The sequence below is a fragment of the Syngnathus leptorhynchus genome, unplaced genomic scaffold (assembly GCF_054491065.1).
Source record: "Syngnathus leptorhynchus isolate UIUO unplaced genomic scaffold, UIUO_Slep HiC_scaffold_163, whole genome shotgun sequence".
NCBI lineage: Eukaryota > Metazoa > Chordata > Actinopteri > Syngnathiformes > Syngnathidae > Syngnathus > Syngnathus leptorhynchus.
This window is the reverse complement of record NW_028232130.1, coordinates 102,501-115,000: the sequence shown is the minus strand read 5'-3', so window position 1 is coordinate 115,000 and position 12,500 is coordinate 102,501.

The following is a 12,500-nucleotide window of genomic DNA, read 5'->3' as shown; positions in this document are numbered from 1 at the left end:
TGAGGCCCCGGCCCTTTGGCTGCCTGGTACCTAAAACACTTCCATTGATCCAGCCACGGAGGGTGCTGGCTGGTGGCTCCATAGCTCCATAGCTCCATAGCACCAGAGCTCCATAGCTCCATAGCACCAGAGCTCCATAGCTCCATAGCACCAGAGCTCCATAGCTCCATAGCACCAGAGCTCCATAGCTCCATAGCACCAGAGCTCCATAGCTCCATAGCACCAGAGCTCCATAGCTCCATAGCACCAGAGCTCCATAGCTCCATAGCACCAGAGCTCCATAGCTCCATAGCTCCAGGGCTCCATAGCTCCAGGGCTCCATAGCTCCATAGCTCCATAGCACCAGAGCTCCATAGCTCCATAGCTCCAGCCTGGGTGGCTGGTGGCTCCATAGCTCCATACTTCCATAGCTCCAGTCAGAGAGTTGGCTAAAATTGCACTAAGTGCGAAAGCCCATTCATTTACAACGGCGTGTCCACAAGGCGGCGACATTTCCCCGTTACCGGTGGCTGCGCGGCGGGTGAGTGACAGAGCTTATCCGAGCGGCTGGAACTCTGCGCCGGCGTGGTCGAGCGTGAGGCCTCGGCCCTTTGGCTGCCTGGTACCTAAAACACTTCCATTGATCCAGCCACGGAGGGTGCTGGCTGGTGGCTCCATAGCTCCATACCTCCAGAGCTCCAGAGCTCCATAGCACCAGAGCTCCATAGCTCCATAGCACCAGAGCTCCATAGCACCAGAGCTCCATAGCTCCATAGCACCAGAGCTCCATAGCTCCATAGCACCAGAGCTCCATAGCTCCATAGCACCAGAGCTCCATAGCTCCATAGCACCAGAGCTCCATAGCTCCATAGCTCCATAGCACCAGAGCTCCATAGCTCCATAGCACCAGAGCTCCATAGCTCCATAGCACCAGAGCTCCATAGCTCCATAGCACCAGAGCTCCATAGCTCCATAGCACCAGAGCTCCATAGCTCCATAGCACCAGAGCTCCATAGCTCCATAGCACCAGAGCTCCATAGCTCCATAGCACCAGAGCTCCATAGCTCCATAGCACCAGAGCTCCATAGCTCCATAGCTCCAGGGCTCCATAGCTCCATAGCTCCAGGGCTCCATAGCTCCAGGGCTCCAGGGCTCCATAGCTCCAGGGCTCCATAGCTCCAGGGCTCCAGGGCTCCATAGCTCCATACCTCCAGAGCTCCATACCTCCAGAGCTCCAGAGCTCCATAGCACCAGAGCTCCATGGCTTCAGAGCTCCATAGCACCATAGCTCCATACCTCCAGAGCTCCAGGGCTCCATAGCTCCATAGCTCCATAGCTCCATAGCTCCATACCTCCAGAGCTCCATAGCACCAGAGCTCCATGGCTCCATAGCTCCAGCCTGGGTGGCTGGTGGCTCCATAGCTCCATACTTCCATAGCTCCAGTCAGAGAGTTGGCGAAAATTGCACTAAGTGCGAAAGCCCATTCATTTACAACGGCGTGTCCGCCAGGCGGCGACATTTCCCCGTTACCGGTGGCTGCGCGGCGGGTGAGTGACAGAGCTTATCCGAGCGGCTGGAACTCTGCGCCGGCGTGGTCGAGCGGCTGGCCTCGGTAGTTGAGGTACCAGGGGTGGGGCAGGGAGCTCCAGGCGGGTCTTGTGAGAGAGTGAAGCCGAGCGGCTGGAACTCTCGGCCGGCCTGGTCGAGCGGCTGGCCTCGGTAGTTGAGGTACCAGGGGCGGGCTGGGGAGCTCCAGGCGGGGCTTGTGAGAGAGTGAAGCCGAGCGGCTGGAACTCTGGGCCGGCCTGGTCGAGCGGCTGGCCTCGGTAGTTGAGGTACCAGGGGTGGGCTGGGGAGCTCCAGGCGGGGCTTGTGAGAGAGTGTAGCCGAGCGGCTGGAACTCTGGGCCGGCGTGGTTGAGCAGCATGCCCGCGGAGGTGGCTCTTCCATAGGCAGGGAGGGTGCTGGAGCTCCACACTTCCATAGGCAGGGAGGGTGCTGGAGCTCCACACTTCCATAGGCAGGGAGGGTGCTGGAGCTCCACACTTCCATAGGCAGGGAGGGTGCTGGAGCTCCACACTTCCATAGGCAGGGAGGGTGCTGGAGCTCCACACTTCCATAGGCAGGGAGGGTGCTGGAGCTCCACACTTCCATAGGCAGGGAGGGTGCTGGAGCTCCACACTTCCATAGGCAGGGAGGGTGCTGGAGCTCCACACTTCCATAGGCAGGGAGGGTGCTGGAGCTCCACACTTCCATAGGCAGGGAGGGTGCTGGAGCTCCACACTTCCATAGGCAGGGAGGGTGCTGGAGCTCCACACTTCCATAGGCAGGGAGGGTGCTGGAGCTCCACACTTCCATAGGCAGGGAGGGTGCTGGAGCTCCACACTTCCATAGGCAGGGAGGGTGCTGGAGCTCCACACTTCCATAGGCAGGGAGGGTGCTGGAGCTCCACACTTCCATAGGCAGGGAGGGTGCTGGAGCTCCACACTTCCATAGGCAGGGAGGGTGCTGGAGCTCCACACTTCCATAGGCAGGGAGGGTGCTGGAGCTCCACACTTCCATAGGCAGGGAGGGTGCTGGAGCTCCACATCCACACTTCCAGCCACTGCATGCTGGCACTTCCACCTTGCTTGCTAAGTCGGCGTGATCTTGCCCAAAAAGTCCCTCCTCACCTCCAGCTGGAAGTGGAAAAAAATCCTCCACCTGCTTGGCCGAGGTTCTGGAAGCCAGCAGCTCGCAGAATGTTGCCAAAGTTTCACTGGAAGGAAAAGAAAAGAGAAGACCGAGTGCGCATTTCACCTACCGCCGAATGTCCACAAGAGGGAAGTGTCACTCCGTCGCAGAATCTGCGCCGACGCACTCGGCACCCTTCGAATTTATGGTGCCGGTGCGGGTGTTCTGGGTGCAAAAAGGCCGCCCAAGTGGTAGAAAAAAATCAGACTTCGTCTCTTAGGTCGAAATTAATGCCAAGTTTTGAAATGCGCTGGCAGGGGTGGACCAGGGCCCGTTAGAAGTGCTTAGCCGAGGTCCTGGAAGCCTAACCCGGCGTGATCTTGTGCAAAAAGCCGCTGCTGAGCTCCAGCTGGAAGTGTAAAAAGAACCGGGCTGGATCAAAAAAAGAACCGGGCGGCCCGTTAAAATTGCTTAGCCGAGGTCCTGGAACCCTAACCCGGCGTGATCTTGTGCAAAAAGCCGCTGCTGAGCTCCAGCTGGAAGTGTAAAAAGAACCGGGCTGGTTCAAAAAAAGAACCGGGCGACCCGTTAGAAGTGCTTAGCCGAGGTCCTGGAAGCCTAACCCGGCGTGATCTTGTGCAAAAAGCCGCTGCTGAGCTCCAGCTGGAAGTGGAAAAAGAACCGGGCTGGATCAAAAAAGAACCGGGGGACCCGTTAAAATTGCTTAGCCGAGGTCCTGGAAGCCTAACCCGGCGTGATCTTGTGCAAAAAGCCGCTCCCGAGCTCCAGCTGGAAGTGTAAAAAGAACCGGGCTGGATAAAAAAAAGAACCGGGCTGGATCAAAAAAGAACCGGGCGACCCGTTAAAATTGCTTAGCCGAGGTCCTGGAAGCCTAACACGGCGTGATCTTGTGCAAATAGCCGCTCCCGAGCTCCAGCTGGAAGTGTAAAAAGAACCAGGCTGGATAAAAAAAAGAACCGGGCTGGATCAAAAAAGAACCGGGCGACCCGTTAAAATTGCTTAGCCGAGGTCCTGGAAGCCTAACCCGGCGTGATCTTGTGCAAAAAGCCGCTCCCAAGCTCCAGCTGGAAGTGTAAAAAGAACCGGGCTGGATCAAAAAAGAACCGGGCTGGATAAAAAAAAAGAACCGGGCGACCCGTTAAAATTGCTTAGCCGAGGTCCTGGAAGCCTAACCCGGCGTGATCTTGTGCAAAAAGCCGCTCCCGAGCTCCAGCTGGAAGTGTAAAAAGAACCGGGCTGGATAAAAAAAGAACCGGGCTGGATCAAAAAAAGAACCGGGCGACCCGTTAAAATTGCTTAGCCGAGGTCCTGGAAGCCTAACACGGCGTGATCTTGTGCAAAAAGCCGCTCCCGAGCTCCAGCTGGAAGTGTAAAAAGAACCGGGCTGGATAAAAAAAGAACCGGGCTGGATCAAAAAAGAACCGGGCGACCCGTTAAAATTGCTTAGCCGAGGTCCTGGAAGCCTAACCCGGCGTGATCTTGCCCGAAATTCGGCCTCTATACTTCCATTTTAGGTACCAGGCGCTCATAGTGTGTTGGTCCCACTAGTCAGTGTACTGGTCCCACTCGCTAGTGTACTGGTCCCCCTAGTCAGTGTACTCATCCAGTTACCCCCCGTTTTCCAAAACACCATCGGCACGTATAAGGGGGGGACTCCTGAGAGAGATGAGGTATATGCCAGCGCAACACCAATCCGCTCCGCGCTGGTTCCCATGTCGGCTACGGATGAATAAAACCAGCCTGTCCCCCCTGGAGCTCACGAGACACGGAATTTTTTCTAAGTGCCAACGGCTCTTCCGAGCAAACGTGTCCGCTCCGGCTGGTTCCCCCGTCGGCCTCGAATGACGAAAAATGCCGGTCTCCGCCCGGAGCTCATGACAAACGAAAAATTTTCTAAGTGCCAACGGCACTAGCGAGCGAATGTGTCCGCTCGGCGCTGGTTCCCGGGTCGAACCCGGAAGACGAAAAACGCCGGTCTCCGCCCGGAGCTCATGACAAACGAAAAATTTTCTAAGTGCCAACGGCACTAGCGAGCGAATGTGTCCGCTCGGCGCTGGTTCCCGGGTCGAACCCGGAAGACGAAAAACGCCGGTCCTCGCCCGGAGCTCATGACAAACGAAAAATTTTCTAAGTGCCAACGGCACTTGCGAGCGAATGTGTCCGCTCGGCGCTGGTTCCCGGGTCGAACCCGGAAGACGAAAAACGCCGGTCTCCGCCCGGAGCTCATGACAAACGAAAAATTTTCTAAGTGCCAACGGCACTAGCGAGCGAATGTGTCCGCTCGGCGCTGGTTCCCGGGTCGAACCCGGAAGACGAAAAACGCCGGTCTCCGCCCGGAGCTCATGACAAACGAAAAATTTTCTAAGTGCCAACGGCACTAGCGAGCGAATGTGTCCGCTCGGCGCTGGTTCCCGGGTCGAACCCGGAAGACGAAAAACGCCGGTCCTCGCCCGGAGCTCATGACAAACGAAAAATTTTCTAAGTGCCAACGGCACTTGCGAGCGAATGTGTCCGCTCGGCGCTGGTTCCCGGGTCGAACCCGGAAGACGAAAAACGCCGGTCTCCGCCCGGAGCTCATGACAAACGAAAAATTTTCTAAGTGCCAACGGCACTAGCGAGCGAATGTGTCCGCTCGGCGCTGGTTCCCGGGTCGAACCCGGAAGACGAAAAACGCCGGTCTCCGCCCGGAGCTCATGACAAACGAAAAATTTTCTAAGTGCCAACGGCACTAGCGAGCGAATGTGTCCGCTCGGCGCTGGTTCCCGGGTCGAACCCGGAAGACGAAAAACGCCGGTCCTCGCCCGGAGCTCATGACAAACGAAAAATTTTCTAAGTGCCAACGGCACTTGCGAGCGAATGTGTCCGCTCGGCGCTGGTTCCCGGGTCGAACCCGGAAGACGAAAAACGCCGGTCTCCGCCCGGAGCTCATGACAAACGAAAAATTTTCTAAGTGCCAACGGCACTAGCGAGCGAATGTGTCCGCTCGGCGCTGGTTCCCGGGTCGAACCCGGAAGACGAAAAACGCCGCTCTCCGCCCGGAGCTCATGACAAACGAAAAATTTTCTAAGTGCCAACGGCACTAGCGAGCGAATGTGTCCGCTCGGCGCTGGTTCCCGGGTCGAACCCGGAAGACGAAAAACGCCGGTCCTCGCCCGGAGCTCATGACAAACGAAAAATTTTCTAAGTGCCAACGGCACTTGCGAGCGAATGTGTCCGCTCGGCGCTGGTTCCCGGGTCGAACCCGGAAGACGAAAAACGCCGGTCTCCGCCCGGAGCTCATGACAAACGAAAAATTTTCTAAGTGCCAACGGCACTAGCGAGCGAATGTGTCCGCTCGGCGCTGGTTCCCGGGTCGAACCCGGAAGACGAAAAACGCCGCTCTCCGCCCGGAGCTCATGACAAACGAAAAATTTTCTAAGTGCCAACGGCACTAGCGAGCGAATGTGTCCGCTCGGCGCTGGTTCCCGGGTCGAACCCGGAAGACGAAAAACGCCGCTCTCCGCCCGGAGCTCATGACAAACGAAAAATTTTCTAAGTGCCAACGGCACTAGCGAGCGAATGTGTCCGCTCGGCGCTGGTTCCCGGGTCGAACCCGGAAGACGAAAAACGCCGGTCTCCGCCCGGAGCTCATGACAAACGAAAAATTTTCTAAGTGCCAACGGCACTAGCGAGCGAATGTGTCCGCTCGGCGCTGGTTCCCGGGTCGGACCCGGAAGACGAAAAACGCCGGTCCTCGCCTGGAGGTCCCAGCAAAATCGGCGAAAAAACGACTAAGTGTCAACTTTCGAAAAAACGGCTAAGTGTCGACTTTCGAAAAAACGGCTAAGTGTCAACTTTCGAAAAAACGGCTAAGTGTCAACTTTCGAAAAAACGACTAAGTGCCCACGGCTCTGCGGGGCTTGTGAGTCCGCCCCGCGCCGGTTCGGCGGTCGGCCTCAAAAAGCAAAAAATCAGCCTCTCTCCCTGGAGCTCACCAAAAATTTGTCGAAATTTTTCTAAGTTCTCCTCGAGGTACCAGGGGGTGAGGTACCCGGGCTAAGGTGCAGTACCTTTTTTGGTCTTCAGGTGCGCCAGAGTACAATGAAATGGTCCCAGTAGTCAGTGTACTCATCGACTTTCCCCCCGTTTTCCAAAGCACCTCGTTTACGAGTATGGAGGAGATGGTGCTGGTCTCCCCACGGCGTCGGACACGCCGTCCTCGACAGCACAAGGTCGGATAGAAGACCTGGAAAGCGCCGTGGCACGCGCTGGAGGTGGGCACTTTGGCGAAAAAACGACTAAGTGTCAACTTTCGAAAAAACGACTAAGTGTCAACTTTCGAAAAAACGGCTAAGTGTCAACTTTCGAAAAAACGACTAAGTGTCACCTCTCTGAAAAAATGGCAAAGTGTCGCCTCTCTGAAAATTTTCTAAGTGCCCACGGCTCTGCGGGCTCGTGCATCCGAGCCGCGCCGGTTCTGCAACCGGCCTAGAATGACGAAAAATAACGGTCTCCTCCTGGAGCTCACAGCCAATTGTGGCGAAAAAGTGGCAAAGTGCCCACGGCTCTGCGGGCTCGTGCATCCGACCCGCGCCGGTTCTGCAGCCGGCCTAGAATGACGAAAAATAACGGTCTCCTCCTGGAGCTCACAGCCAACTTGGCAAAAAGTTTCTAAGTGCCCACGGCCCTGCCGAGCTTTGGCGTCCGCCCAGCGCCGGTTCCGCAGTCGGCCTCCAATGACGAAAAATAACGGTCTCCTCCTGGAGCTCACAGCCAACTTGGCAAAAAGTTTCTAAGTGCCCACGGCCCTGCCGAGCTTTGGCGTCCGCCCAGCGCCGGTTCCGCAGTCGGCCTCGAATGACGAAAAATAACGGTCTCCTCCTGGAGCTCACAGCCAACTTGGCAAAAAGTTTCTAAGTGCCCACGGCCCTGCCGAGCTTTGGCGTCCGCCCAGCGCCGGTTCCGCAGTCGGCCTAGAATGACGAAAAATAACGGTCTCCTCCTGGAGCTCACAGCCAACTTGGCAAAAAGTTTCTAAGTGCCCACGGCCCTGCCGAGCTTTGGCGTCCGCCCAGCGCCGGTTCCGCAGTCGGCCTAGAATGACGAAAAATAACGGTCTCCTCCTGGAGCTCACAGCCAACTTGGCAAAAAGTTTCTAAGTGCCCACGGCCCTGCCGAGCTTTGGCGTCCGCCCAGCGCCGGTTCCGCAGTCGGCCTCGAATGACGAAAAATAACGGTCTCCTCCTGGAGCTCACAGCCAACTTGGCAAAAAGTTTCTAAGTGCCCACGGCCCTGCCGAGCTTTGGCGTCCGCCCAGCGCCGGTTCCGCAGTCGGCCTCGAATGACGAAAAATAACGGTCTCCTCCTGGAGCTCACAGCCAACTTGGCAAAAAGTTTCTAAGTGCCCACGGCCCTGCCGAGCTTTGGCGTCCGCCCAGCGCCGGTTCCGCAGTCGGCCTCGAATGACGAAAAATAACGGTCTCCTCCTGGAGCTCACAGCCAACTTGGCAAAAAGTTTCTAAGTGCCCACGGCCCTGCCGAGCTTTGGCGTCCGCCCAGCGCCGGTTCCGCAGTCGGCCTCGAATGACGAAAAATAACGGTCTCCTCCTGGAGCTCACAGCCAACTTGGCAAAAAGTTTCTAAGTGTCACATCTCTGAAAAAACGGCTAAGTGTCGACTTTCGAAAAAACGGCAAAGTGTCACATCTCTGAAAAAACGGCTAAGTGTCGACTTTCGAAAAAACGGCTAAGTGTCAACTTTCGAAAAAACGGCTAAGTGTCGCCTCTCTGAAAAAACGGCAAAGTGTCAACTTTCGAAAAAACGACAGAGTGTCGCCTCTCTGAAAAAACGACTAAGTGTCGACTCTGAGAAAATGGCAAAGTGCCCACGGCTCTGCGGGCTCGTGCATCCGACCCGCGCCGGTTCCCCAGCCGGCCTGAAATAAGGCAAAACCAGCCTCTCCGCCTGGAGCTCAGAGCCAACTTGGCGAATATTTTCTAAGTGCCCACGGCTCTGCGTGGCTACGGCGTCTGCCCAGCGCCGGTTCCTGGGTCGAACCCCGAGGACGAGGAATGCCGGTCTCCGCCTGGAGGTCCCAGCTTAATCGGCGAAAATTTTCTAAGTGCCCACGGCTCTGCCGGGCTCGTGCATCCGACCCGCGCCGGTTCCCCAGCCGGCCTGAAATAAGGCAAAACCAGGCTCTCCCCCTGGAGCTCAGAGCCAATTGTGGCGAAAAAACGACTAAGTGTCAACTTTCGAAAAAACGACTAAGTGTCAACTTTCCAAAAAAACGGCTAAGTGTCGACTTTCGAAAAAACGGCTAAGTGTCAACTTTCGAAAAAACGACTAAGTGTCGCCTCTGAAAAAACGACTAAGTGTCGCCTCTCTGAAAAAACGACTAAGTGCCCACGGCTCTGGGGGGCTTGTGAGTCCGCCCCGCGCCGGTTCGGCGGTCGGCCTCAAAAAGCGAAAAATCAGCCTCTCTCCCTGGAGCTCACCAAAAATTTGTCGAAATTTTTCTAAGTTCTCCTCGAGGTACCAGGGGGTGAGGTACCCGGGCTAAGGTGCAGTACCTTTTTTGGTCTTCAGGTGCGCCAGAGTACAATGAAATGGTCCCAGTAGTCAGTGTACTCATCGACTTTCCCCCCGTTTTCCAAAGCACCCCGTTTACGAGTATGGAGGAGATGGTGCTGGTCTCCCCACGGCGTCGGACACGCCGTCCTCGACAGCACAAGGTCGGATAGAAGACCTGAAAAGCGCCGTGGCACGCGCTGGAGGTGTCACTGTGGCGAAAAAGTGACTAAGTGTCAACTTTCGAAAAAACGGCTAAGTGTCAACTTTCGAAAAAACGGCTAAGTGTCAACTTTCGAAAAAACGGCTAAGTGTCAACTTTCGAAAAAACGACTAAGTGTCGCCTCTCTGAAAAAACGGCAAAGTGTCAACTTTCGAAAAAACGACTAAGTGTCAACTTTCGAAAAAACGACTAAGTGTCACCTCTCTGAAAAAATGGCAAAGTGTCAACTGCGAATGTGGTGGTGCATGGAAGGAAGTGGAGGACGGCCGCCTCCTTAAACACAGGCCGAAGAGGAGCGTCAGGGCCGGCTCCTTAAACACGGACCGAGTGTCGCCCTTAACACAGACCAAGCGGAGGACGGCCGCCTCCCTAAATACAGGCCGAACCGGAGCGCGAGGGCCGCTCCTTAAACACGGACCGAGTGTCGCCCTTAACACAGACCAAGGGGAGGACGGCCGCCTCCTTAAACACAGGCCGGAGAGGAGCGTCAGGGCCAGGCTCCTTAAACATGGACCGAGTGTCGCCCTTAACACAGACCAAGGGGAGGACGGCCGCCTCCTTAAACACAGGCCGGAGAGGAGCGTCAGGGCCAGGCTCCTCAAACATGGACCGAGTGTCGCCCTTAACACAGACCAAGGGGAGGACGGCCGCCTCCTTAAACACAGGCCGGAGAGGAGCGTCAGGGCCAGGCTCCTCAAACATGGACAGAGTGTCGCCCTTAACACAGACCAAGGGGAGGACGGCCGCCTCCTTAAACACAGGCCGGAGAGGAGCGTCAGGGCCAGGCTCCTCAAACATGGACCGAGTGTCGCCCTTAACACAGACCAAGGGGAGGACGGCCGCCTCCTTAAACACAGGCCGGAGAGGAGCGTCAGGGCCAGGCTCCTCGAACATGGACAGAGTGTCGCCCTTAACACAGACCAAGGGGAGGACGGCCGCCTCCTTAAACACAGGCCGGAGAGGAGCGTCAGGGCCAGGCTCCTCAAACATGGACCGAGTGTCGCCCTTAACACAGACCAAGGGGAGGACGGCCGCCTCCTTAAACACAGGCCGGAGAGGAGCGTCAGGGCCAGGCTCCTCAAACATGGACCGAGTGTCGCCCTTAACACAGACCAAGCGGAGGACGTCCGCCTCCCTAAATACAGGCCGAACCGGAGCGCGAGTGTCGCTCCTTAAACACGGACCGAGTGGAGGACGGCCGCCTCCTTAAACACAGGCCGAACAAAATGACACAAAGTGTCAACTGCGAATGTTGTCCATCCAAGGAAGGAGCGTGATGCCCGGCCGGCTCCTTAAACACAGGCCGAGAGTCGCCCCGGACGGTCCGCCTCGCGGCGCCCGTCTGCTCGGATAAAATGACACAAAGTGTCAACTACGAATGTTGTCCATCCAAGGAGGGAGCGTGATGCCCGGCCGGCTCCGAAAACACAGGCCGAGAGTCGCCCCGGACGGTCCGCCTCGCGGCGCCCGTCTGCTCGGATAAAATGACACAAAGTGTCAACTGCGAATGTTGTCCATCCAAGGAAGGAGCGTGATGCCCGGCCGGCTCCTTAAACACAGGCCGAGAGTCGCCCCGGACGGTCCGCCTCGCGGCGCCCGCCCGCTCGGATAAAATGACACAAAGTGTCAACTACGAATGTTGTCCATCCAAGGAAGGAGCGTGATGCCCGGCCGGCTCCTTAAACACAGGCCGAGAGTCGCCCCGGACGGTCGCCTCGCGGCGCCCGTCTGCTCGGATAAAATGACACAAAGTGTCAACTACGAATGTTGTCCATCCAAGGAGGGAGCGTGATGCCCGGCCGGCTCCGAAAACACAGGCCGAGAGTCGCCCCGGACGGTCCGCCTCGCGGCGCCCGTCTGCTCGGATAAAATGACACAAAGTGTCAACTGCGAATGTTGTCCATCCAAGGAAGGAGCGTGATGCCCGGCCGGCTCCTTAAACACAGGCCGAGAGTCGCCCCGGACGGTCCGCCTCGCGGCGCCCGCCCGCTCGGATAAAATGACACAAAGTGTCAACTACGAATGTTGTCCATCCAAGGAGGGAGCGTGAGGCCCGGCCGGCTCCGAAAACACAGGCCGAGAGTCGCCCCGGACGGTCCGCCTCTCGAGGCGCCCGCCCGCTCGGATAAAATGACACAAAGTGTCAACTACGAATGTTGTCCATCCAAGGAGGGAGCGTGATGCCCGGCCGGCTCCGAAAACACAGGCCGAGAGTCGCCCCGGACGGTCCGCCTCTCGAGGCGCCCGCCCGCTCGGATAAAATGACACAAAGTGTCAACTACGAATGTTGTCCATCCAAGGAGGGAGCGTGATGCCCGGCCGGCTCCGAAAACACAGGCCGAGAGTCGCCCCGGACGGTCCGCCTCGCGGCGCCCGCCCGCTCGGATAAAATGACACAAAGTGTCAACTACGAATGTTGTCCATCCAAGGAAGGAGCGTGATGCCCGGCCGGCTCCTTAAACACAGGCCGAGAGTCGCCCCGGACGGTCGCCTCGCGGCGCCCGTCTGCTCGGATAAAATGACACAAAGTGTCAACTACGAATGTTGTCCATCCAAGGAGGGAGCGTGATGCCCGGCCGGCTCCGAAAACACAGGCCGAGAGTCGCCCCGGACGGTCCGCCTCGCGGCGCCCGTCTGCTCGGATAAAATGACACAAAGTGTCAACTGCGAATGTTGTCCATCCAAGGAAGGAGCGTGATGCCCGGCCGGCTCCTTAAACACAGGCCGAGAGTCGCCCCGGACGGTCCGCCTCTCGAGGCGCCCGCCCGCTCGGATAAAATGACACAAAGTGTCAACTACGAATGTTGTCCATCCAAGGAGGGAGCGTGATGCCCGGCCGGCTCCGAAAACACAGGCCGAGATTCGACCCCGGACGGGCCGTCTTCTCCCGGCGCCCGCCCGCGTACGCCCCCCATCCCCGGTCGCCCGTCTGCTCCCGGCGGGCCTCCGAGTACCCCCTCACCCAACTGACCGACTGGCACTCATGACCCGCCTTGGTAGGGCCTCCATCGGCCTCGGCTCGTCCGACGTCGGGTGGACGGTTCCTACCCACTG